Source organism: Bombus pyrosoma, linkage group LG2 (assembly GCF_014825855.1).
Source record: "Bombus pyrosoma isolate SC7728 linkage group LG2, ASM1482585v1, whole genome shotgun sequence".
Classification (NCBI taxonomy): domain Eukaryota; kingdom Metazoa; phylum Arthropoda; class Insecta; order Hymenoptera; family Apidae; genus Bombus; species Bombus pyrosoma.
The window spans coordinates 2641504-2668909 of NC_057771.1; the positions used below are offsets into that span (position 1 = coordinate 2641504).

General features: G+C 40.6%; 1 protein-coding gene across 5 annotated transcripts in view; it reads right to left on the reverse strand.

Annotated features, from left to right (window-relative positions):
- LOC122577825 overlaps window positions 1–27406 on the reverse strand; it is a 77503-nt gene that overhangs the window by 32889 nt on the left and 17208 nt on the right. The window contains exons 1-3 of one of the 5 annotated variants that reach the window (XM_043749478.1): window positions 7727–7745; window positions 7537–7628; window positions 1237–1320 (exon numbers count right to left, since the gene is read on the reverse strand). The gene's annotated coding sequence lies outside the window, so the exon portion shown is untranslated. Of the gene's footprint in view, window positions 1–1236; window positions 1321–1400; window positions 2179–2207; window positions 3770–7536; window positions 7766–27406 lie in introns of those variants that run through there. The other 4 variants (XM_043749477.1, XM_043749476.1, XM_043749475.1 and 1 more) reach the window with 4 other exon arrangements.

The following is a 27406-nucleotide window of genomic DNA, read 5'->3' on the forward strand; positions in this document are numbered from 1 at the left end:
CTTGGCAGCGTCTACGAGTCACGATAATTAACGTTTTCGATCTAAATTCAGCATTATTCTGCAATAACCAACACGCCATTTCCATCCTAAATGTCACATCACATCAATTAACTCGCGAATACGGACATCAGCGGACGTAGTGTCATTGACACGAAAGTTAATCCGATTTGCGATCACAAATGTCTTTTGATTATTAACGAATTGAACCGTATAATCAGCGTAGAAATCGGATATTAAAACGGAACACGCCAAACACGCCGAACCCGTCGGTGTCCCCAATATTAATTTATCAAATTGTATTCGGGAAGCGACATTTATTTTTACCGGCGGCACTTAAATCAGCTATGTAGGAAAGAGGAAATTTATAGATCCTCGCGATCGATAAATAATCGGGCTTTACGAAATTGTGCATAGTTCAATGAACGCGAACGTCTAATCATGACTGCGGGAGTTCTTGTACATAAAAATTAACCGCTAGTTTGTACGTTTGTCGGTTCACATCTTTCGCCTATGTGAACATAATTGTTCACTTGCTAAATAAATAAATTAATGCTTTACGAAGGCATTCGACTACACGCTTGAGAACGAATATTTAAGGAATTTCCAGACCGTCCAAGATATATATTACGGTTCACGTCGCGTTTCTCAAACGATTTCGAATCCGAATTTGAAGAACAAAACAATGATCGTACAAATCGAACTTTTCATCGCATCGATTGAATGTCTCAACGAGCTAGGAAGAGTTTTTATGCGAGCGTGGCAAGTGGTGCTAATTGATTTACGATCGTTCCAATTGCGATCGTGGAAAAAAGAACGAAATCGATTTCTGTAAAACCGCAATGCAAACGGCCGTTATTGCCACCACTCGCGAAGGTGATTGGATGTATGTTAATAAAATGTGTCTTGAGAAAGAAGAGTTGACGTCACATGGTGGATTGATTTTAATGGCTTTCTTTGGATCTTCGATAACGATGTGTTGAGCGTCTCGTAAAGTAATATTTGTTTAAACGATCGTTAACAAATTGCCGTGCGAACGAATCACGAAAACGGTGTCTTGCGAAATAGGTCTTTGTGGTAATCAACCTACAGTTTGTATAGAGTACTGTTCCGAACAAACATTTCCGACGAACATTTCATGATTTTAATGATTGCATGCATTCTCTATAGGGGCATAAGAATTTGTAGTAGTTTCTAAAATAATCCTAGTATTACTCTACAAAATTATAAATCACTTACGATTTTACTGCTACTTTAAACAAAAACTGGCGGTCAAAGTTTTACAGCATTATTGATCGATATTCTCTACTGGTACGGTTGTATCTGAAACAAAATTTTAAAATGTTACAAATGTTACATTATGATATATATATAAAATGTGTACAATTGTTATAAAATCATACCAACTGTATAATTTTATACGTTGACTTTAACGGTGAAAGAAAAGCATTAAGAACGCGACGTTCGCGCGGTCGCAGGGGCGATCGAAAGGGTGACGAGAAAGAGGAAGAACGATGCGAACAGACCAAGGGGGGTTTGGCAGTGCGACAAGCGCAACGCTGGAAATAGCGACCGGGGGTAGGGAGTCCGGTTTATAGTTAGCTCCTCTTATAGTTAGCCGCTGACTAGCTCTCTGCAGAATGCGAAATCGGTCTTCAAAGCTTCCTCCCTTTCGCCTCTTTCTTCGATGCCATTTCGTCGAACGCTTTTTTATCTGTCGCCAATTTGCAGACATATTCGTTTCTGTCCGATACTTTCTTCTTCTACTTCTGCATCTTCCTCCTTCCTCTTTTTCCTCCCACTTAGGTCTTAATCGTTCACTCTTACCAAAATATTCTAACTCATCCATAGTTTGAACTTTCTCGGGTCCATTTCTGTTTTAGCTGGGTTTATTTCTGCGCGATGGTTTATCGCATTAGGATCGTGAACGCTTCTCTTTGAAAGCGTCTCTTGGCCCAGACTCAGGAGCACGCTGAGCGACGGAATTTTTGTGGAAAAAAGAAAAGCACTGCAGTTTGCTCGGATCGGGAATGAATTCCGGCGACATATTACGAGTTTTAGGGGATCTAGGTCCAAGAGACATTGTCACGATCGCGACTGGATGTCTGGGTATACCACTCGTGCAAAAATAATATAACGACACGGGTTTATTTCTATATTCAATATCAGATTAAATTCTATTATATTAGATTCTATAATAGAATACTCACGTGAAGTGAAATGCTGGTCGAAGATCCAAGTGATACGCTATATTTACATAGAGTGACAATTGGTAATTATGCAAAGTGTGAGAGATATTCCATTTTGTTTGCATTATTAATAAATACTTATAGAAGTCTGCTTAATTATTTTCGGTTGTTACGTGATTATCATTCTCACTTTAAAAGGGCAGTACAGATATTTTAATACAGGTCTGTGAAAAAAAATGCGGGAAGAAGTTGTAAATAGGCTTTGATAAGTAAGTAGGTTGATATATTACTTTCTCTATGAATTCACACTTTGAAATGAAAACTAAACTCATAGATGAATAATAATCTTGGAAAATATCTAGTAAAGCGATGTCAATTGCGCAAATTTGATAATTTATGACGAAATGGTAGCCAGTTATCAAATACATGTACCTACTTATACTTGAAAATCTAGCTTCTGTTAGGTATAAGAATGAATGACGATTCATCCAATTTAATGTGAGAAAGCCAGGGATCGAGGATAAAGCAATTTATCGTAATATTCTACGAACGCGAAGGTGTATCAAGCTATACTTATCCGATAAATTCATCAACGAATACCGAATAAAAATCCTAATATCCGATATTAAAGTGAGAATTACACTGAAAAGCATAATCACGATACCAAATACCAGATATTAAAATTTATATTTACCTACCTATACGTTGCCTACGAATCGATCGTTTATTATATTTATAAACTCTGACACTATTAAATTTAACTACAATTCATGAATTTTAGCTTCAGTTGATAAACGCGCACTGATAACGCGGTATCATGGTTAGTAACGTAACTATGTACTTTAAATGTACCACACTTAGCACCAAGATCAGCAAAACATGCGTTACGAAGTTGATAGAAACCCGAGATCGAAGGCAAACACTTAAATTCAAAACGGAGGAGGAATATCATAAGAAAGCTTTACAGAAAATCTGCAAGACAGTATGATTTAGCAAATTTCGATCGTTCGCCTCTGTGAGAAAGGTTTCGTGATATAAAAAGCATGCAAGAACAAAAGAAAAAATTGAAGGAGACGGAAGAAGCGTAGCGTGGAAACGAATACATTGGTATTCAAACGCGACTCTAGGCCTTGCTGCTTTAATTTGCCACCAAGGGAAAAAACGATTTCAGCAATCTGCACAACCCGTGTGACTTTTTATAATTTACGTCCCAGTGAAACATCTTGTTGGTTACGTTCGCACGTCGGATTTGATTAAACGGGCCTTTGATTCTTCATTCCAGTTGGCTGATCAAAAATGATAGTCATCGTCCAATGAAAGCTGTTTTCCTGTGCATGGTTTCCGCCGGATTCGCGTCGACAGTGCTTGCAGTGATAAGTAAGCAGTCGCACGCGCGTGCGTATACTTTACACGAGTCAATAATTAAGCGATAACTTCAGTACATGCCTTTGATAACAATTGTCCAGTGCAGGAAAAACATTACATAACTTTTATTATAATTCTAAATTTATCGCCCGAATGGGAGATACGTCGTTCTTTAATTACATATAAACACGCACTAATTCACAAGGGGTTTTGAAGGTATATAAATTGTATCCTTTCTAAATAGCACAGTTTCAGCAACTGGAGCACAACAATTTTTTGTCGACATTTTATGAATGAACCAAGTAACTTTCAACTTATTATCAACGCATATTTTAATATTACTAGAAGAAACGAGGTGCATTCATACATCATAATCGTTACGCGGAATGAATGAACTATAATGTGGCACGATTTAATATATGTATAATGGAGATTCTCATTACTCAAACTGTAAGAACAGGGAAGCGTGAGTGGATAAATAAGAAATTTCACAGATAAGATGACGCTGATATTTAAAAGTAACATTAAATATTTAAGAAACAATAGCATTTTTCTTCAGAAGACTTATTATTAAGGCTTATTAACCCGATATTTTATTTGAAGAGAGATCGAAACCACGGCCGAAACTAGACCGCTAGATTCTCTACCTGAGCTATTCAAGCTCATCCAGACTCATTCTCAATAACGCCTTGATTCTCTCTGGTTGATACCCTGTACGACGCTTTCACTCGGCTCCAAAGCCCCGATAACAATCCTAACGCCGCTCGACAGGATCCATAATGCAACCAAATACGTATACGGGCGATGAAGCGTTATACTCGCCGCGGGCCGTTATCGTTAAACCAACTGATCCTCGTCCTCTAATTACGCCAGCCCTTCCGACCAGACTTTTACGAGATGAATCGGTATCCAATACGATATACGAGCAACGTCTGCGACGAAAAATAATTAACTCGAAAAAATTCAATCCTCCCCTCCCCTATGTCCACTGTGTGACCCTCTGTTTTCACGTTAACTCCATAAATCCGAGTGCAAAGACACGAAATACGTGGCTCAACGGTCCGAAACGTACGCGCTGCTCGTGGCTAACATCAAATTATAAATAGACTGAACTATCCCATTTATCAGCGTCAATAGAGCCGTAAATTTCGCGGCTAACTGTTCTCACTTTACCATCTGGACAGGACCGAGGGAAGTGTCCGCTGGCGCGACATAGCGAGTTAGTGCGAGTGAGCACCAGCAAGGATACGCTGCAATCATCCGCGATTTCAGGGTCTCCGCTGACTGCGCTGCGTCAACTCTCTTAGATTCACGCCGGATAGTTAAGTTGTGTTAAATGACCAACGCAACTATCTAGATCCAAAGTACCTATTTCTGGTAAAGGTCAAGAGAAAAAATGGTCGACGACGCGATTCCAATGGCGATTCTCGCGCGGTTCGGGACGAAAAACAAATTCCTATTACACACGGGTAATGTATGTTGTATTATATTTCAGGTGTTATTTATTGGGCTAACGTCATCGGTGCCAGACCGTTGTCGAGCTTCTCCGTGTCCTCGCGACATCGTGCGTATTAATATTCAATTTGCATAGGTTTCTCACCGATGTGCCGCCAGATAGACCATAGTGATTGCTCGCACGCTCTTACGTGATTATTTACGGCGGTTGTTAGGCCGCATTTTGATTTTAGTTGCCAACAGGTGTCGAATTTTCTCGATAAATGTTCGAACCCTCCTATTTTAAATTACACGCATAGTTTAATCACGAATCTAATTAAATATACATCGATTTTAAGAAATTCGCTATACTATGAAACGGGAACAATAAATCCAGGCACCCAACCATAAACGAATCCAGTAAAAATATGTCTGCTTCGCTAAATACGCCCAATGTCGACACAACGGAAACTTTTTTCTATTATTAAGAAAGTAGCAGAAGCACATGGTTCGCCATTAAGCAAACCGATCTCGTCCGCTCACGGGTTACATAACCGTGAGACAAAAGAGAGCTGGCCGAGTCAGAAAATTACAAGTTGGCCACTTTCCATAAAGATGAACGCGTTGGGATTGGAGCAACGTGACAGAGAAGATAAATTTGACCGGTTTTTCGACAGCGCAGCGTTACGCTTTAACATTAGTCCATCACTTTTCGCGGGTTCTATAATCACTTGAACGTATCCATTCACGTGACCAAATAAGTATTTCCCGCAATTCCCGGCTATCCCTCGAGATTTCGCGGCGTCCACCTATTATCAGCATATTTCAGAAGCTCCTCCTTAAGGACCTTGGAGGCCCGTGCCCGGTAATAACGCGAAACCGGCTGTATCCGACAGTTTGGTCGCTCGCTCGTTCGCCCGCTCGCTCGCACCTACACCTATCTTCCTCGACTCACACCAGGCTAAATGAATGCAGTCGCTTACAGCTACTGGATACGAAGATTACCCCAAAGGTAATCCTGATCGTACGCAGCTCTCGAAAGGATCCCCCCTCCGGCTAGATTTCTCCTCGAGCAGTTGCTTCTTCTTTTTTCCCCATGCCTCCTGCGCTGACGCGCACAGTGGTATAGGCTCCATTTTTACGGCATCGAAATCGTGTCGAACCCATCCACGAGCTGCAGATTGCACGCCTCGAAAGATATATTTTCGATCGGCCATTTGGATATCGGTCGATGAAAAACTGGTTCTGTCGATTTCATTCATTTTGGTAAATGTATATTATTAAACCGATCGTTTGGACATGAATTTTTCTTTAAAACTCTTAGATTCTAATGTAATACCCATCTTCCAATTATAGTACAATACAAGGAAACAGTATAAATTTTCTCAATTCTTAAAAAAACTATATATTTACCACCATTTTACTTGATCTATCATTCGCAGGAACGAATATCTTCGAATCGTAAGCCGTGTCGTCATTCGACCGCAAAAACCTTCTAACACTCGAGTATCCAGGGGATCAATGACTGACACTATCTTTTACAACACCAAACAACCAGATCCGTATCCCTTGGACGATCTCGAGTTCGCCCAAAGAAATATATCTGGATCGACTAAAAGTTAATTCCACACCAGTGTGCGTGTCACTCTGTCCCTCTCGGTCTTCACGATCGCGGCTGACTCTTCGTCGTTGGTTCAGCCTCCAGTGGAGGCCGTTCTATTCGCAGAGGAGAGCAGAGGAAGCAACCGATTAAGTTTTTGTTCCCTCGAGTCGAGAATTAGAGGTTGAGAGAAGCTAGCTCTCTCTCGTTGCAAAGAATCGGGGGACGTTGAGAAGAACGCGCCAAAGGAAGAAAGGTCTAGAAGAAGAAGAGGAGTAGAGGAAAAGAGCGGGACCATCCATCGAATGGACCAATTCGTGCACCTGTTCGACTCTCTCGGCCTGCTCGATTCCATAAAACATTAACTAGCGTGGTCGTCACGGAACCCAGACAAGGGTCCAACCTCGACCGACTCTCTGGCCTTTGTTCTTCTTTTCCCGCCGGCTAGCTGGACTCGTTCTTCCTCCTTTCCCCATCCCTCGATCGACCGTACGCCGTTCATTATGGGAGGGGGTGGGGAGAGAGAAAGAGAGGCAGAATTACGTTAATCGCTACGAGTTAAGTTAATCGGACGAGAAACCCACGATGAATGGCGAAAATCGCGGAACACTTTGCCACGTCTTCATCAATGAACGCGACTTTCAGGACATCAAAGGATCGACTAATACGGTTAACTCGCGTAGAGTCTCGTTGTTTTAGAGTCGTCATAAATTACGAAAGAATTTGAAAGATCGTCGAACCTGTTCCGTAAGAGTTTCGTTGAACGTCGGTAAACGGAGTAACGTTCATTGAAATTTAATTAGAAAGAACAAGAGAGCATGAATTTGTTTTGAAATATTTCCGATGCAGCTATTTCTTACTTGAAATGAAAAAGAAGTTATCTGTTATAATAGGAAGGTTTTCGACAAAACGTCGAAAAGCTACGCATCAGTGAAATTATTCGATACGTACCGTACATCATTCCATGTTTTCCCCATCTACGTACACGAGGAACGTCTCACTTTCATGAAATATGATTCTCCATGCGCCGGGGCTTAACTTACCTACATAGAATTACATTCAAATATTTGCTCGTGCCGCCAGTAATTAATCAAGGTGGAAGAAGGAGGAGGAGGAGGGTTCAGGACAGTAATCGATTTACCTTTTTAAATTGTTTTGACGTATACATACAGTTAACTACGAGGCCACGAAGCTGTATTTCCACTGAATGAACATTTCTATGCGGCCTTTTATCAGGCATTAGACATATTACGTGTTTCGATAAATCATTCCTTTCCGCTTGAAACGCACCCCGATAGGACAGTCTCTTCTTATATGTGTGGGACTGCTGTGCATGTCAGCATAATACCAAAGTCGCGGTGTATCTTTTCTATCTTCTCGCTGCCACGCACTACGATGTCGTAGGAAAGATAGCGGTTTTGTCGTTATTATTACACGGATGTTGCTTTGCTTATTTCTCGGAATCATATACGCTTCCACTTTATCGGTACTAGAAATCCAAACAAGATACGTTTGGTAACTTAGAAACGAAGTTGATAGAATAGTTCTTTAATAAAGTTCGATAAAAGCAGAAATACAGGAAAGAAGAAAAGAGATTTTCTGCGATAAATTCTTCAAATTCTTCGGAGGTATTTACATCACCGATGCCTTTATAGCGTCGATATACGCGATAGCCGATATACACGAAACAGATCGATATACAACTTGTACAAAATGAGACACTGTCAGAAATAATGGATGGAATTCCTATCTTACGTTCAGTGGCAGACAATTCCTATAGCAACCTAGTACGAAGTAAAAGCAAGTGTCGAACCGGTTTGTATCGATGATTAATAGTAGTTCATAACAGGTGATCTGTTTCTATATTTTTTATCTTTTTAATTTGCATGAAAATCTATGCGCTAGGGCTGCGATAGAGTTAACGCGTATAAGTATAGGTCGCACAACACCCTACAACTACAGTGCTATAAACAAAATTTACTAAAATCGCCACCTTCAATCATATCGTAATACAATGAGCATATAAATATAAGATTTAGTAACTGTAACTGGAGTATCACTATCAAATCCATTAACATTAACGCTTTGAGTTATAACAAATTTCGATTAATTTGATTCCAATGACGACGTTAACGCTAAAAGCAAGACCGTTTCGCATCACGCTCGCGTAACGCGAACAAAGAATTTCTCTGCAACGCTTTCGAAGACTCAGCGATTGTTTGTTCCTCGGCTGAAAGCAACTCGACGTCAGGAAAATCAGCAGCAGCAACACTCGCGTGTATACGATGCCTTAATTATACGCGGGGTCGACGCATTTAATTGCGATACTTTCGTGACCCAGTGTCAGGCGTAGTGCGGACTTCATCTAACCGTTTCTATCTGAAGAACGACGCGCCGTGATGCCGTAACATGGGTTGAAACGTTAATGCGTTCCGACCATGCGATAAATCACCAAGTGTATCTACAACAAGCTCGAACGGTGAGCGGACCGCGACCGAGGAAGACGAGGAGAGCCGAGGAAGAGGCATTCTAGCCGCGTGTAATTCCGTAGAGAACGTGAAACGACGCGACGCGGCGCGGCACGGCGCGGCGGAAGATCGAAAGTCAAGGGACCATGACGAGCTCGACCAGCGGAGGAAAGCATCGACTTTCATCGGCTCAGGAAGCCATCCATTCACGGATCATGAACGGTTCTCGCCCTTGCTTGCTTCATTTTCCAAGATCAAGGCTGTAACCAGATTTTGCGTTTTAACACTTTGAGACCTAACTAGAAAAGGAAAGACATTACCGCGAAATGTTTTGTAACGAGGTTTCCCGCAATGATACAAGTTGAAATATCGAAGCTTCGTATTTCAGAAACGTAACTTTGAAATTTATGAAAAATCCAAGATGTCCATATCATCGGTTTAGCTGTCAGACGTAAGATGATTTTAAGAATTTGTAAAGGAGATGGATGAGATAGTGATAAATGCGAAGCGACAATGAGATATAACAGATTATTTTCTGTTATTTTCTGTATACTCGAGATTTAGGACAACGATAATGATAGAAGCGCTGAATCAAGTTAAACGACGACAGAAATGAGGGTGGCTGACGAACGATAATCAAGCACGATAAAGATGTGCAAGCTCGATATATCTAAATGCTGAACGCTATTCCGTGTAAAAGTTGCAGGGAAATTGGCGATAAATGGATAAATCGTTCCAAAAGAAGTTTCCAAGGTTTTTATATTCAGCCAGAATTTAAATTTCTAGACAACAATTTATGCGTAAATATCTTGCATGTATTATAACAAATATACGATATATTTTATTATATAAGAGAATGGCACATTCGATAAAGTAAAACATGCATATCGATCATTGATCACGAGTAACATCGTTTGCTTAAGCTAAGAATATACAATGGAAATAAATGCCTACGCAAGTGCGTATGATGCCAGACACCTCGCATTTTTCATACGATTAAAACAGATATCATCAAGAAAAGGTATAACATGTTGCTCGAATCTTCTTTTTCCAAAACCTTATAGATTCTACGAACTAATTATTACGACAGAAAGGGAGAGAGAAGTACGTCCCTTGCAAGGGACCATATCCTTCAACGGATATGTAATTATGTTAACTTTTTGTTTTAACATCTTTTTTATTTTTCCTGTAATATATCATCATCTTTCGTATCGGCATTATACAACAAAAAATTCGATTTATATCTGGTTATAGACGAAATTAATTTCACAAGAAACTGGCATCGGATATCCTGTTATTAGAAGTTTAATAGAATACTGTTATAATGTTTCATTAGTAGTATTTCTTTAATTATCACAGCGAATAGCTAGTCGAATACAGGATTCTTAGACAAAGATATCCGTTGACAAGACTGAATGGTTCAATCGGTTATAGCAATTACTCGGCAAGATAGACACGAGCTGGAGTTAAATCTCTTCGAAATAACTCAACGTGATTTTACCTCCTCGATGGCTGAATAATTAGGATTAATCCTTGTAGATCGCAAAGCAGCGGATCGAGCTTGAGGGACGAAAAATTGACGTAGAAACGACGACGGACCTTTAGGCTCGTCAAATCGTCTGAGCTTGGCCTATCCTGGGACCATAAATGTACATGCGTATGTGCATCATGGAAGATTGGAAAATTATAATGTCTTAGCTAGCAGGAAGAGCCAAAGCATCGGGGGATAGGCACCGGATACTTAAGACGGTAACAACGTAATCCGGCGAGAATAAAAACGTCGACTTCCTCCGGGTATCAAGTCGTCTTTCTACATTTTATCACTTTGCTCAATGGGAGAATGTAACGCGTTACATTCGTTTTGCTCCGATCGCGATCGCTCAGAAGCTGGGGTTTTGATCTCGCCATCAACTGGAACTGGAGTTTCTCGAAAGATAAACGAAGGTTCGGTCCTTTGCATTTTCCAACGACCATGACGTAAACGATCGTAGCGTGCATTGTCTTTGAGGTTTTACGAGTTCTTTCCTTCGGCAAAAGGAATTTTAATGGGAGATTTTTAGTGCCAGGATTAGGACTTTACAAATCATTATACTTTCCGCGTGTATCTTATACGCATCGTCTCCGCTGTCTCCTATTTAACTATGTCATAAATTATAGAAAATGAATGAAAATATATATATGTATGGTATATTATAAACATTGTTAAATATGATCGATATATGTGATAAAAAACGGTATTTTGAGATAACGGTGCAGAGACATTACGACTAGAAAGAAGTTCTTGGAATTCAAAGTATAGAAACGATATCTTGTAAATTCTAGAAAATACCTACCATTTTTCACGAATGGATATTTAATGGATATATATAAGATTAATTTTGTATCGTAAACGAATCGATTATTGCTTTGGATTATCAAACGATTATTCACTCATATGCGGGCAATCTGAAAGACTCTAGACAGAACGATGCCAAGGACATGTTTACACATAGCGCGAGCACTCGTGTATTATTCAATCTGAGCAAATCTTTAGTTGTTTCGCTAAAAAAGTGATTTACATTAAAATTGGAACATATTTGCATGCAATTACAGACGGCGAAAGATCGAAGACCGTACACCTGCCTGTACTATTTAACCACGAACACTGTTATCTATCCCGGACAGTTGGAAAAAATATATCTCTGACATACCGGTGAGTCAATCGCCTATCTCGCGTAAAACGCATTCCGTTTCGCTGCTACACCTTGCATTGCGTTATCTCTGATTCATGCTACTTAGAGGGCTGCGATTCGATAGAAATTAAAATAGTTTTCTTCGGTTTGTCCATTATCTGTGAACGACATAAATTTTCAAACGCATTCCCGATATCGCTTTTTGCGATTCTTTCCGAATTCGAAGACCAATTCGAGCTAGATCAATTAAGGATTAATTACGTCGTTAGCACGAATAAATCGGCTGCGCGAACAATCGATAGACAGCTTGTCGTATTCGTAGATAAATTACCTAATGCAGCTTACAATCTCTGTTCATACACGGTAACTATTCATCACCATTCGAGAATATTTATTAAAGTAAGGAGAGCCACGATGTAGTTACGCGATATCTGATGTACCCAATGGCTACTCGACTAGTTTCCTTAATCCAACTAAGTGGATAGTCCCAGGAAAGTGATTTTATATGAAAGGCAAAACGGAAATGAGAATAGCTGTAGGGGGAAACGCGGCAATCGGAATACGATAAAACGAGAAATTATTAAAAGTACGTTTGGAATCGAACCAATCGTAGACTTACTTGAAAACTTAGGGAATATGAAGTATCAGAAAAAGTCGCATAATTTAATATCCGTAATAATTACGAAGGATAAAAATACAGGCCTGTTAAGTCATTTTTAGCGAAGGATAGTTATAAACCCGAGTCGGAATAAAATAGCACGAGGTTTTATGATTGCTTCCTAAAGGGATTTACGTAATTTTACTCTTGAGAACCTGTTCAAATGCGAACCGATGCGATACATGAGTGATAGGTAGACGATATTGACGCGATAACGGTAAATACTATTATCTAAGAATACAAATAAGAAAAATTGAACAAGCGCTTCTTTCCTGTTGCCAATTTCATCGCAGAATGAAATCGTAAACGATGGAATCGCATCCGTTAAATTATAAATCGTGAAACGTGAGATTGTCGATCGTTCGTCGAATGTTCAACTACTACACCTGTTGGCCAAGATAACCTGTGGGGTCGTATGGCACGTGCCGACATTTTTCACTTTTTTAACCATGGACGCAAGCATCTGATTTACCTGCCGTCAGATAAGACAGTCCAGTTTTCCCTGGTAGCTGCTGGCAGCGGTTCGGTCGCAAGCCAGCGCGCGCCACGCGTGTCCAATAGAATTCAAATGCGCCGCTAGAGACATTCCTCCGAAGGATCGTGATCCAGACGGCTGAACCTGTGTGCGTGCAGAAGCTTCGACGTGTGGTAAGAACGCGAATTTCATGAGACGTGGCAGACTACCGTCCTCAGAGCGCGAAACTTCTTGTAATGAAAATTCGCCGAGTTCTAATAGATCCTCGAGTTATTCTCACTCTCCTCGCGTGCTATGCTTTGCGATTTCTCAAAGTTTGATTAAAGTTTCTCAAAGTCGAGGAATATATAATATTTTCCAAAAGATTGTTATCATATTCGCATATTTTGCGAAGAACTGTTTGATTATGCATGAAGAAATACGAAAGAACTTTTCGCTGTCCAAAAATAATTTCACGCAAGATAAAGTGCAGCTCACAAATACGTTGCGTGACATGAAAAATCCAGTTTCGAGACGCAAATAACAGTACTACCGGCTGAAATAGTACGTACGTGTCTCGAAAAACCATTTGAAAGCCGAAAGTCCGAGTCAGCTAAAGAAATACAGTCTCAAAGTTTAGAGGAGAGCCACGTCGCGTCGTTGTCGTTCACGTAAAGCTCTCATGGAAGAAAGAACGGGGATCGCTCGGGGTACCAATTTTAACGTGCCTCGGATACGAACTTTGGTTGAAAAAACGCGAGCAAATTAACTGTGAAAATCGAGTAATTGAAAACGATTAATGTCATGTGTGAAGCCACATGATTCGGGATAGAAAACGACGCAATAACGTATGTTGAAGTATTTCATAAATTTCCGTGTAGTCTTGTTCTTCGAAGAATAATGATCGTAATCAAACTTTAACGAAATATCCATTTAGACTTCAGCGATGTTTCTATATTTTCGAATACCATGTAACTTCCGATTTAATACTATAAAATTCATCTTCCTTTTTTATTTTAATCCATACCCAAACCTTATCGATGATTAATCTCTGCCTTTTCCTACAAGGAAGATAATACACGATATTATCGTAAAACTTGGACAAACTTGCGCAAACATACACGCTAACATCTTACATCGAATCAACGCTTGAAAAATCTTCTCTTGCAACCACAAACTCGAAACAGCCAAAGTCGCATATTGTAACGAAGCGAAAGACAGGATTCTCCTCTGGCTGTACGCGTAGCTTGTTGCAAGGATCAAGCAGCAGAAATCGCCAATAAACAAGCAGAAATTGTCAGAAAATCCCTCTCCTGTATCGCGTGGAACTCGAACGCTGGTGACAAGACTTCAAACTCTATCCTCGATCCGCCCGCATGTTCAATACAGCGCAACTTCAGCGTCGAATAAACATCATAAACGTCGTTCGTCTCGGACACGCTGCTGAATAAATTCAGATGGTATTCGACGGGACGAAGAATCAGCGAGGACGGGTTCGTAGAAACGCGAGAACGCGCGCGAAACCAAATGGAACTTACTAAAGATAGGAGAGAAGAGATTGGAAGAGGAAGACGCCCACGTGGTGCGATAGTAACGCAGCATCGACTAGTGAGAGGGATTTTCATTCAACGTCATCTGTATCCTCTCCTTCGTCGTATTCGCGATGGATCCATGACATTCGTAATCCGTACGAGCAAACCGCAACTTTGATTATAGTGCGCGATTTTACAGCGCGTAGAGTGGATTCCAAGTGTTCTCAAGTACATATTTGCAGTATTGAAAAATTCTGCTTAAAGTATGCTGTTTTATTTCCAAATCGGTGCCTTAAATCGGTGTTGTAAATAATATGACTTACCCTCATGTTCCTCAAAAGGTATCTGCTTTACTTAACTCGACTCTATAGCTCGACTAAATTGTTGTTAATATCATCATGATTAATTATTCAGAAATGTCAAAATGAGGAAAAGACATCTTTGCAATCTACAAAATTCACGTTGTACTAAGTGAAAACATGAGAAAATTACACATTATCTATGGTAAAATCACGAAGCTAACTAAATTGTAATCTGCCATAAATTACTGCGGAAACTGTTTTATCAGACGTATTTGTATACATGCGTAAGATTAGCAGCCGATAAAAAATAATTACAAGTGACAAATGATGGCCAAATAATTTTGCAGTTTTTAAGTATATTTCATACGCAATCTATATAGTTTTATTATATATTATATATTATAGATTTATTACCGAAGTGTGTACTAAAAATACGTTTGACTTGGAGTAAATTGTACACTTCGCAAACTACCATGAAGAACGCAACTTCTGTCTTCTTCGTACGATTATAATCCACATACTGTCTTTTGCCAACGAATGAAAAGACAAATGAAGAACAATCATAAATCCATCAAAGTTTCGGACGATTTATAAAAATATCGATTGGTCGTTACAAGAATTCAACCTCGCGTAAGACTACGAACACGCAGAAAAATCCATTCGAGCATCAAACCGTGTGAAACGGCGAATCATTTTAAGTGCGCTCACACGTGACAGAACGAAATTCCTCTAAAACGCAAAGACAAGTCCTTTTCGAAACTAGACGCTCAGACTTCCTAGCATACGGGACAAAGAAGGGAAAAAAGTGATAAAATGATTGTTCGTCCCGTGAAGCGCGGTTCTTTTAAGATCAACAAGAACTAAGTGAAATTCGTTCGGATGCGTGGCAAATGCACAGGAAAGAGGAACGTTGCGTTCCATTATGGTGAGGCTGGTAATAAAAGTCCATCTACGCATCTGTCTTTCCTAGTTTTTCTCAGTAGACAGTCTCGTACCATCCAAATGGATGACGCAGCACCTTTCGCATGGCACTGAAACTGTCTCTCTCTCTCTCTCTCTCTTTCTCTCTCTCTCTCTCTCTCTTTCTCTCTCTCTCGCTCTCTCTATCTATCTATCTATCTATCTATCTATCTATCTATCTATGTACCTATCTATCTCTATCTCTTCCTCTCTTTCTATCTTCCTCCCTGCAGCAAAAATATTCCGCAAAGTTGGAATAAAATGGTACGTACGTTCGACGCGTAACACAAATATTGCCGTGAAATCAGCCATGTCACATAGAGCAACGCGCATTCTGTTCGATGACAAAAATCTTGATTCTGTTCGCTTTTCTATAAACAATTGCAAAACGTATGCGTCGTTCGTGCAAAAACGTGATGCAGCGTTTTCGAAATAACCAAGAAAAAGGGTCGCAGTTGACTTGTCCAAGGTTCGCGTTTTTCTTACCTCATTTTGAGGAGGTTGGACTTGCTTTGCAATTTTGACGCGATGAATCGACTATTCAAACTTTTAAGCGTTAATCATATGCGACGATTTGTGGACTATCGTGTGATAGAGCGTGTGATCTGGTATTTATGTATTAATTTTAGAACCTGTAACGTCGAGATTACGTAAGATTGGCAGAACTACAAAAACCTGAAAATATACCACTTGCAGATCAAGGAAATCCAGGATCGATCGCTAGATTACCGCATAATTCCCGGAATGATAAACTGGCTAACCATCCTACGGCTATCATCCAGAGTGGAAATCACTCGGGCGATTTTTCGATCGAGGACGCTCATCCAAGAGATCCAGGAACGTGTATTTTAAAATCACTTGAATTTTAATCGAACCGCGCGCGGTTGTCATCAATTAACGTGCATTAAAGCTACGACGAGCAAGAGTGTTCATCCGGAGGGAAGGAGTTCATTCCACTTTGGCGGGATCGTGAGAGACAGAGAGGGTAACGGAGACTAGATGCGTGCATCCAGCTTAGCGAGGGAAAGATGGCAGCTCTCATAGGTTTCAGAAGCCCTCGGGGTCCGGAGGCCGCCACAGCCTGAAGGCTTAGAATTCGCATCGTGAGGCACATCACGTCTCCGTGGGGTCTTCGTTTCTCTACCTCCTCCCCGCTGCTTCTTTCTTCAGCTTCTTTAGCTTCTCCACCTTTCCTCTGCTTCTCATCTCCTTTTTTCCACCGGTCATCTTATCGCGTTAGGTCACGCAGACAAAACGTGCACCAAGGGTCGGGACACGACACGCTACCGTGTACGCCACGCTTTAGAATGAATTTCGTTTGCATCTTTCCAATTGCATTCCTTTTGAGCCCTGAGCCGTTTCCTGCCCGCGTGTCCTCCAAGCAGCCTTGCCGCGTACTTTTCCTTTTTCCTCCTTTCTCTTCCCTTTCCCTTTGTTCAACGATCGAGCGGCAGATACCACATTGATGAGAAGGCCAGTCCTGCCCGCTCGTTTATCATTCAATTTATCAATCATATCGCTAGTTTGTATTATTGGATTCGCCGTTTCAGCAGTAATCTGAACGAGTTTAAAAACCATTGTTGTTCGTTATACGCACTATATATATACATGATAAATATATATATTTTTTTATATATATTTCCTAATTTAAAAATAAAAATACTCTCTTTTTATGATCCTCGAGTAAGGTCTAATGAAATAATCATCCACTAATATCGAATAACCGTTTCTATTAATTTACAATTTTCGGTTCAACGCGAATTCCGTTCCGATTCGATGATCTTCGACCGAAAGCTCGTCCAAAAGGATATCACGTGAAAATCGTGGTAGTCGAAGCACGAAGGGCCGCGCGACGTGCGTATACAATCTATTAGAATGCATTTCTTTCGTTTCGTATTTCGCGGCCGTTCACAATGTTCGACTGCATTCCGAAGGGTGTGCCACTTCCTGCACGTGTGTCCTCCAAGCAGCCTTGCCCTCCCCCACAACATTTTATGTTCATAGAAACGGCTGATGAATCATGTTCGTTTATCTATCGTCGTTTAGAAATTTTTATCCAACAGAGAGTGCAATAGAATAATTCTACTGCAACGAGAAGAACGTTGGTACTTAAGAATTATCAGTTCATCTTTAATTTATACTATCGATTTTATTTTATTACTATTAGAGAAACATTTAACAATTCCGAAAATAACATTTTTCAATCTCATTCTATTGTATCAAATTTAATTTCATGACCAAGAAGAATAAGAAAACTTTGTCTATTTTTAACTGATATAGCAATGAAAATAATGATATATTAAGAACTATAAAATGATTTCTAGAAATGTGGGCAAATATCCTACAGGTATATTATTAAGTACAAATTCAGTCAACAGTAATTACTAGGGCATTAACTATGAACTGCGAGTAAAAGAATAAACAGAAAGAACGTATAATTAATCATTAGTTATTATTACAACGCATGGTTACATAAGTAATTAATTCACTTTAAGCGAAATTTACCGCTGCACACATTAAGAAAATTATTTTCTCTTTATACGATCGAATTCTTACGAGCTTAAAATATCATTGTTTAATGACGAAATAAACATACGCTGCAATTGTAATAGACACAAAAACGTTCTCGATAACTACAGTTCCTATGTAACTTCTCGATAACTCCAGTTAGTTCCATAAGTAACATGTAACTACATGATAGCCATTCATTTTCTTGGATAATTTTAATAACTCATTTTAATACATTTCGTGGCAAGAACTAATTCAACGCTACATCATGTTGATATTATCTGCATTTACCAAACAATTTTACTTTACCAATCATTCTTAACCCTTTGCGCTCAAGGTCTTTTTCGCTGAGACCTACCGACAATTGAAGATGATTTGCCACATATTTGGTGTATATTTAAATGATTTCACATACAAATTAACACATAAAACTACTATATGGAACACTGGAAAGCGGAGGGAGAAAAAAGGTGCAGATTATGTGGAAGGGAAGAAGAGGACCTGAGACATGTAATAGAAGAATGTGAAATAACGGGAGGACCAAAAGACATGGGAAAAATACTGAATGAGACTGGAGAAGGACTAACAGAATTAAAAGCAATAATAGAGAAGAGAAGGGCAGGGGCAATACAAGACGGGGAGGAAGGACAAGAAGGTAGCACAGCAAGGAGGCAAAAGATCGAAGGACAATAATGTGTAGTCATAAGTTGCAATAGTTTGTAGTCATTAGTTTTAGCGACTAGAGATAAGAAATGTAATTCGAAAGTTCGTCCAAAGCCAAAAGGCACGGACTAAAATAAATAATAATAAATAATAGTAATAAACTAGTATATTTTAATATTTTACGTATGTTTACATTTCAAACGCTATATTCATCACTGCTTTCCTTCTCTCTATCGTCAAGTATTTTATGTATAAATGTAATTTCGTCGTTTAAAAACGAAAGATCAAACTCATCTTCACTTGAGCTGATTTCATTACTACATCCCAAGCTTATAGGGTTCAGCAAATTTGAAAATAATATTCCTATTACTGACGCCGAAGACGCAACCCGATTCATGATCACGAACTAATTTGACATAAGAAAATCTTATAACCATTTGAAGTGTATTATTCTACATTTCGTACGATTATACGTAAGAAGCTTAGAAACCCATTCATGAAGCTGTATTAGCAACGACGCTTCGAGTTCCAAAGAAGTCAAACCTAAATAAACATCGTCGCCGTTCGAGTCGCTGTATCAAACCAAGTGATGGCCGAGAATCACCTCTCGAGTGCAAAGGGTTCATATTCAATTATTCGCAGTGAAAAAAAATCAATCTACGGCTGTTTTAAAAGCTATAAAATTTCTTCAACATTAATAAGCGAATTCCATATTCCGTTCCTATTAACACTCAAAATTGTCGATTTTCTCTTTACTTTAATGTTCGCAAATTACATAACGATACACGAAATGGCGCAAAAATATCTGATGGTATTAGCTGAATTCGCAGAAATGAAAATTTGTCGTTTGTCAGAAATTTCAGTCGTTGGCACACTTACCCTTCGACGAAACACCAAAAAAGCAGTCTAATGACCAGAACGATGGCCACCGTGAAAAAAGTTTCCGTTATTACGAAAATAACGAGCATGGAGAGCCGGCAAAGGTCATTTTCGGGCAACCAGGAATACGATAACTCAATGAAGAACCAACGTGGCGAGCGTCCCCATGATCAATCGACGATCATGTTACGGAACACAAAGTCTAGGCCCACCAGAAATCCGCTCGGGTTTCTCAACTGGATTCGTCCGGGGATTCGGGACATTCGAGTAACGAGAACGCTGACGAAAAACGAAGACACAAGATACGGACAAAAAGTTTAACCAGTGGTCCAGTGACACCCTAAGACTGGGCTGTTGGTAACGGATTCTCTTTTTCTGACGTTCGGAGTCAGATAGTATATCGGGATACTTCGAAAAGTACCGAGGTCTTTGGAAGATGTTCTTCATACGGAACTTTCCACAAATACATATTACCAGGAATTTGGAGGTAATGAATTGAAATATCGTAAAGACGTTGGCAGCGTGAAAGAGTTCCTTCTAGAATTTTACACGGCAACGTCTGGACAACATACAACTGAATTATCTTCAGTTAATAGACTAGCTGACAGTCGATCGATTATGAGATCTCATTCGATAGAACGTGTCGTTGGAAATAACGTTTACAATCAGGATTACGCACATACAAGAAAAAATGTACGGAAAAACAAAATGTTGACAAATTTTGAATAATCACTAAATGTCGTCCACTCGATATAAGATCTCCTCCGTGTGAAACCTAATTTAAAATAATGCGCGCTTCATTCGTTGACACGGCTATAGCAAGTGTAAACCGTTAGCAGCAATCGCGCGTGCATTCCGGTTAGCGTCAGAATAATTACTCGTTCGCATAGCGCGGACCAAGCTAATGATGGTGGTAATAGAAAAAAAGGGGATAAACACAAGATAATTGCTATGCGACCTGATTTATGTCTCTCCCTTCTACCAATTGCTGGATTTGCAATTGCGAACAAATAAAGTGTGATCTTTAATAGGCACCTTGCGCTAATAACACCAACGTTTTCTTTCGTTTCTGTTCTTTTTCCTCTGTCCACTATAGATGTGATAAATCAGAGTGTCTACACATAATTTTATCGCCGTGCAACGGCACTGTTACATTTTATATCGATTTTTCCGTATCTTTTTTGTATATACGATCGCTTCACATTTCTTCGAAATGATGCAAAACATTTTCTTTCAGAAAAACTTAAGGTCGATCGTTTAGTCCTATCGACGAAGAAGCTGCACGAAATATTCGGAGGTACGTCGAGTGGGCCAGTTACATGAATGCACAATGATGAATCATATCTCAGGCAAAGAAGTTGAATCCTTAAGCGGCATGACCTTGGATCGGCGATACAGAAGCAGCAACTCGCGAATTAACGTTCCTGCCGATTCTTTCCTTTCTTTTTGCCTGGCTAATTACGCGTATCGAGTAGTCTAATTAACGAGACATACACCGTTTTCAAGATTACAGAGAAACCTTCAAACGGGATCGTCGATGGTTCGTTGAAACAATTTAATGGAGCGTCGCATCAAATAACGCTCTCCTCTTCGCGATTTAGTTTCGATCGAACGGAAGCTGGTAGACGAAAGATAAACGGTATCAGCTTCAGTGTACAACGAACGAGAAACTTTTCCTACCGGCAGAGATCGATAAAACGGATATACGAACTGGAAACTATCGATCTTTTTGCCAAGAAACGCTAACTTATCTTGATTTCAAATACTGCAACAGCATTTTTTCCTACGTCCAATACGAACTCGGTCGATCCTTTCCATTTCCTTCAAGTAGTATCTACTACCAAACCGATATCTAGGAAATTGAACACGTCCAAATCTACTACGAGATTCTTTCCAGAAGTTCTGGAAGTCAGATGCGACGCGAGTTAGCGCGGAAGGAGCCAAATGAGTGGATGCATAATGGTGAATCATATCAGTGCCGAAGAAACTAGATCATTAAGCCATATAACCTTGGATTTCTTGCCAAGTTCAGTGCACTGTCCGGTCGGCTAGGCTGAATATACCTACTCCAGCGCTACCTACCGCCTCCGTCTCTCCTTTCGTTTCCTTCCTCTTCTTCGTCTTCTCCTCTCTCCATCACACCCAGATCACGCAACCTTCTCTTTTCCCCTCCGGTCCCTATACTCAACCCACAGCGCCTCTCTTCCCTTCTTCGTACTTCGTACGCACTTGCACGCGTGTACAGAGGTATCTCGCGCATATCCTCGCTCCTCTCTTGCTCCTTGGTCGTAGTATTTTTCTCCTTCTAGCCTCCCCCTGTCTCCCGGGTAACTCAGCCATCTAGGCCTATCCTAGTTTTTGCCTATCCAGAGAGGCTGACCGAAGGAAGGAACCCGGACCCGGTCTGCATAGCCTGCCACCGGTCTTTGAAACCATCTAAGGCCGGTTTCTTTGCCTTATACGATCATTTCTACGCGGCGAATAACGCGCGCCACGCGAATCCGAATGCGTCCGGGAGACAGAGACCAAATAGAGCGAACCGAGTGCGTATGTCGAATCGAGAGAGCAAGAGGAAGAGAGTTCAAGGTGAGAAAAACCGAAGATCGAGTAGAAGCGGGAGGAAGACCGAGAGCAGAAAGAAATATGCTACTCGGCGGTGCGGCACCGCCGAGGAAATGCAGAGGATCAGAAACAAGGCGAAAAGGATCGGTCCAAGAGAAAGGGAGGAAGATATACGGCGAGACACATCGACGGCGATGGGGGAAGAGGAGGAGGGCAAACGTATAGTGAGAAAAGAAATGGGAAGGGAGAAGAGAGAAGAGAGAAAAGAGAAGAGAGAAGAGAAAAGAGAAAGGTTCTTGGCTCTTGGCAGACAGCGATAACGACGAAGTGTAATGTGTAATGTGTAATGCCTTCACTTTCCATCGTAAACATTTCGAGGCTGTTTCTCTCATGCGACGATAGGACGTCGCGCGTCGTCTGGATTTTCTAAGCGGCACACCAGCCATTCGCTCCGCGAATCTTGGATGCATACTCCTTGCCAGCCTCTACGAGGAATTTCGTAGGCTTAATATAATGCTCGGAGCGAAATAATGCGATGTGACCGTGCAGCGTTCGGCAAGATAATGCTGTTTCGCTGGCTGGCGCTCAACGTGAGGCGTATATACCGCGTCCGTGCTCAGCTTCTACGATCCTTGCACGCCACAGAGGTTTATATCACAACCATGCACCGAGTAAGACATTACTCCGAGCATCGGTGTAACGTTTAAGTGCTAGTAATTCGCGGTTAGCGATTGGAATTAAAGAAGGTCGTGCCGTTCTCATGCTTTGTTTGCAAGCTTTAGACACACGTCTTGTGCGTTCATGGATCTTCTCCCGTTCGTATTGTGTCCTGCGTGTTTCTTCTTCCACGACGACCACGTATACGTATATTTCTTCAATGACACAGCACATAGTGGCTTTCATTCTTGGCACGAATGATATCATGAACGATTGATTATTTCAAATGCGATGGGATGATTGCTAAGACATCAGATTAATACTTTATTCCTATATCGTGGTTCGTAACGATCGCAGGGAGAGAAATACGAATAAAACAATATTGTGTCGTTCGAAAGGATAATCGTTTAAAATCTCCATTATATGGAGTTTAAATAATTAGTCGCATCAAGAGGATTTAGATATCGAATCATTCCTTCGAAATTTTATTCGCAATAAGACTTACTTTGCTTTACAAACTTTTTTAGATTTGTATCTTTCAAAAATTCCGCTTGTATATCAGAAAATATCCAAAAATCAAGCTCTCATTCGCAACGATAACTGGTTGGAAAATATCGCTGTTCTCGCGACATGATTCCTCGCTCCTCGAATCTTATCAGTCAAGACAGCAACGGTAGTCTGCTGCTATTCTATCTTTGCTCGATGATAGGTTAGCTGAATTTGTCGAAGTACGCCAGAAAATTTATCGCCGTTCGATCGTAAAAGCTATCTAACGCCCGTGTTTTTTCCTCGCCTTATTTAGAACTGTGCAAGTACCACTATAAGGTATCGCACACGGTGCAAGAAAAGGAAGCTTTAATCGTTCCGAAAATTACAGCACGCGCGAATCTGCGGTGCTGCGTTAATCCCGCGACTGTTACACGCGCTATTACTACTCTCTTCTGCCAGAACAGCGTAAAGAGGAAGAGAATCACGGTCTCGCTCGTAACAGGAAAGTAACAACGCTTTTTCTGCTGGTATCCTGCCGCGTAACTGTTCCGCTTAATATCTATTATAAACTTACGCGCCCCTTTCACCCGCGAGAGAAATAAGAAGAAAGAAAGAGATAGGACGGTAGGAATATGCATGAGAGTATTCGCAAAGAGATCTGTGTTTATCGTTATAACGTTGAACACATTGTGTTTAACGGTATCCACCGATCCTAAATAGCCATTCGCGCTCGATTGTACGTGGTATAGCCATTGTAGCGTACGTACGAGCGAACTTTGACTATCGTTAATAAACTTTTACGTGGTCGGCTGAAGTTTACGAATGAAAATTGACGATAATTCTACTAATTAACACCTTATTAACTGCTGACGCGATAATACAACATTTCTGTCAGTTGTATCCTAATACAGCCGATAGTTCGAATCGTATCGTTACATACAACAATACCCGGGATATTAGACTCAATATTAACTCACCTTGCAAAAGCGATTTCGTCATTCATGCAAAATTATAAGATAATGAAGTTTATCTAGTCCATGCATATTAATGCGCCTCCAAATAATAGGTTCGTGTTATTAACGTTGCTAATGCGAAAGGAAATGTTAACACGGCAGGCAGTAAAACGCCATAATATGGCAATAGTCTTACGAATCCGAAAATAGATGAAGCCGGTAATCGAGAAACATCCATAGGGTCCAACATTTTAAACGACATAATTCTCAAAGACAAAACTATGATTTCTCTCGAGTATGTAAATTTCCTTTAACCACTAATCAACGTTAAGCAATACTTGAGACAATATCTCCACCGTCCCCTCGCCTCTCAATGGCAATTTAATCGCGCCGAAAATTAACCGGCTCCTGAACATACGGCGTCCGTCGAAAACCCGGAACCATCTAAACAGTATTCTTCGTGACAGAACAGTTAAGAAAAAAGGAAGAGGGTAAAGAACTAAAAAGGGCAGCACGAGTATAACAGAGACAAAAGAAGCAATATCTCCTCCCGAGTAATTCGGTCCTAACGTTGCCCTTATGCCGTATAACATCCGATACCTTCACCTTCCTCCATCCGCTAATGCGAACAATGTAAGATAACACCTCTGATATAACCGACGCAAATAAAACGGTCCGATGACCGAATACTCACGCGTGCATATAGTTGCACGTACAGTGGCGATCAACCGATCATCAGGAAATCGTGTTTCGAACTTGCTACATCGCCGAGCTTCTTGGAAAACCTCGAGTTGTTATCATTATCGCGTGGGTGGCCTGTAAGTGTTCATGCCGAGATGCACGGTAAAGTACGAGATATAAGTTCGGTAGATCTTCCTCGCAGGGAAAATTTTTCTCGCAGAATACGATATAAGATGAAGAAAATTGAAATACGTCGAGAAAAATGATTGAGGAGAATAAAGTTTACGGTGTTTTAGCAAGCGAGTTAGTAGATACATGGATTTTGAGAATTATCAAATAGAGATGCATAGAGTCGTATTACTCAGATTTGACCAAATCCTGTTTCGTAAAATGAAACCTTTAACCAGTTAAACTGCGAAATTTAATTTCAGAAATCTCTCATGGGGTTAAGTCATGGAGTGTCTAAATAAATACAAGCGACAACGAGTATACACGATAAACACACCAAAATAAAGTTTTTGTTCGACGCGTATACTTGTCAAAAGCAGTTAGCTGGTTAAGAATCACAATAAACACAAACAGCAACGATCGATTCTCTAATTGTATGATCTTGCAACGCAAAGAGTGGTCTACTTTTTTTCCCGCTTAAAGTTCAAGCCCGGACAAGCCAGAAGGCGCGAGCACCGCGTATTAACTTCCGTTCGTCATACGACCGCGAGAGTCAATGTGTATACATACGTATACGTATGTATGTACATCCACCAGTGTATGCCTATATAGTTTACACGAGTCGCGACGTCGATGAACCTCACATCACCACGGTTATTATAGTTTTTCCCCATAAATTGCCACATGTCATCCCGAGCATACGGCTTACGTGTTACACTCTTCTTAGTTAATTCTTCCAGACATCTTGGACGGTGTCACATGAAACACGCAACGAAACACATCGGTGGACCGTTGCTGTATCCATACTAGTTACACACGTGCGATATATATGCGACGAGTGTGTGTATCGACACATAATGTAGAGTAGACCATGGAAGATCAATTTCCTCTGAATAAAACATCCTGTCGGTCGGATTGGCGTTATCGATGGAAGAGCCTCTAGGCTGAACGGCCAAACGGATGCGATACAAGAATGAGAACATGCTTGTTTCACGGCCTACGCACCGCTAGATATACACCGTGGACGAGACGATAGCGAATATTTGGTATCGATGTCCGGTGTCAATAACGCGCGATCATCGAGTCGGTGGAGCTATGTAAAGCGGATGTAATGAAGGTTTTCCAAAGTAATTTGTGTCACTGCAAATACACGTACTGACTTTTAACACTTAAATAACACGCCCTTTGATAAGTTGCTTGTCTTTCGGCATGATACTTAACCAATTGAATCGATACGTTTCAGCTATCGATGCATCGCAGATTGTTACTTTTGGCGATGCTCGTTAACAATGCTAACAACGCTAACAACATTAATAACACTAAGAACGATTAAGCTTCTTCTGACGTTATAAAAAATAATATATAATTCTGAGAAAATAGTTTTCCCTCTTATGTAGAAAGCGAATTTTTCAGGAAAATGTATCGATCAAAACATCTGAAAAGTTGAATCTCCTATAATCCAGAAAATGAGAAATCGAGTTTCATTGTTGAATTTCAGAGGCCAAACCAGCCATACGATTCTCTTCCTCTTCGCAGTCAATCTTCGCTGCAAGAGTTCTATTTCTGCCATTTCGTTTCATCAGGTACGTTTCATGCTTGAACATTCCCCGCCTGATATCGGGCGTATCGTGTCCTCGACTTTTTGCTCGCTTTGTAACCCTTCAACGTGCACTTTGATTCAGACATCGTATACAGTTGCGCACCGTTTATAAAAAAACGTTGAAACGTTAATTTGCCGGTTCATGTTGTCGTCCATCTATTAATATTCTCGGGCATGTCGATTGCGATGAGAAATCAATTCATATAATTTCTCTAAAAAAGAACAAACGCAAAAGATCGCGATCGAGAATATGCCAGAAGCAATGACGCGCATCCTGTGGTCCATACTGCAGAACCACCTTCTTCTCTCCGAGTATCCGCTCCTTTCCGCTTGGACGAGAAAGGATGATTCGAATACCCTCTGGCACCGACTGTCCGCCCGCTTGAAAAACCTTCCATGTGCATACTACGTACACACGTAGACCGGAAATACCCATGAGGCACCTTTGCACAGCCCGCCACGATATTCTTGCGGAAGTGCACCACACGGAATGCAAATTTGTTTCGATCCAATCACTTTACGAGAAATAAAATTGATACATCCTTTCCTTCCGAGCTGACATTGTTATCCAAATTCGTACCCCTTCGATCGAGGCAATTGCTCTCAAAACTTGTT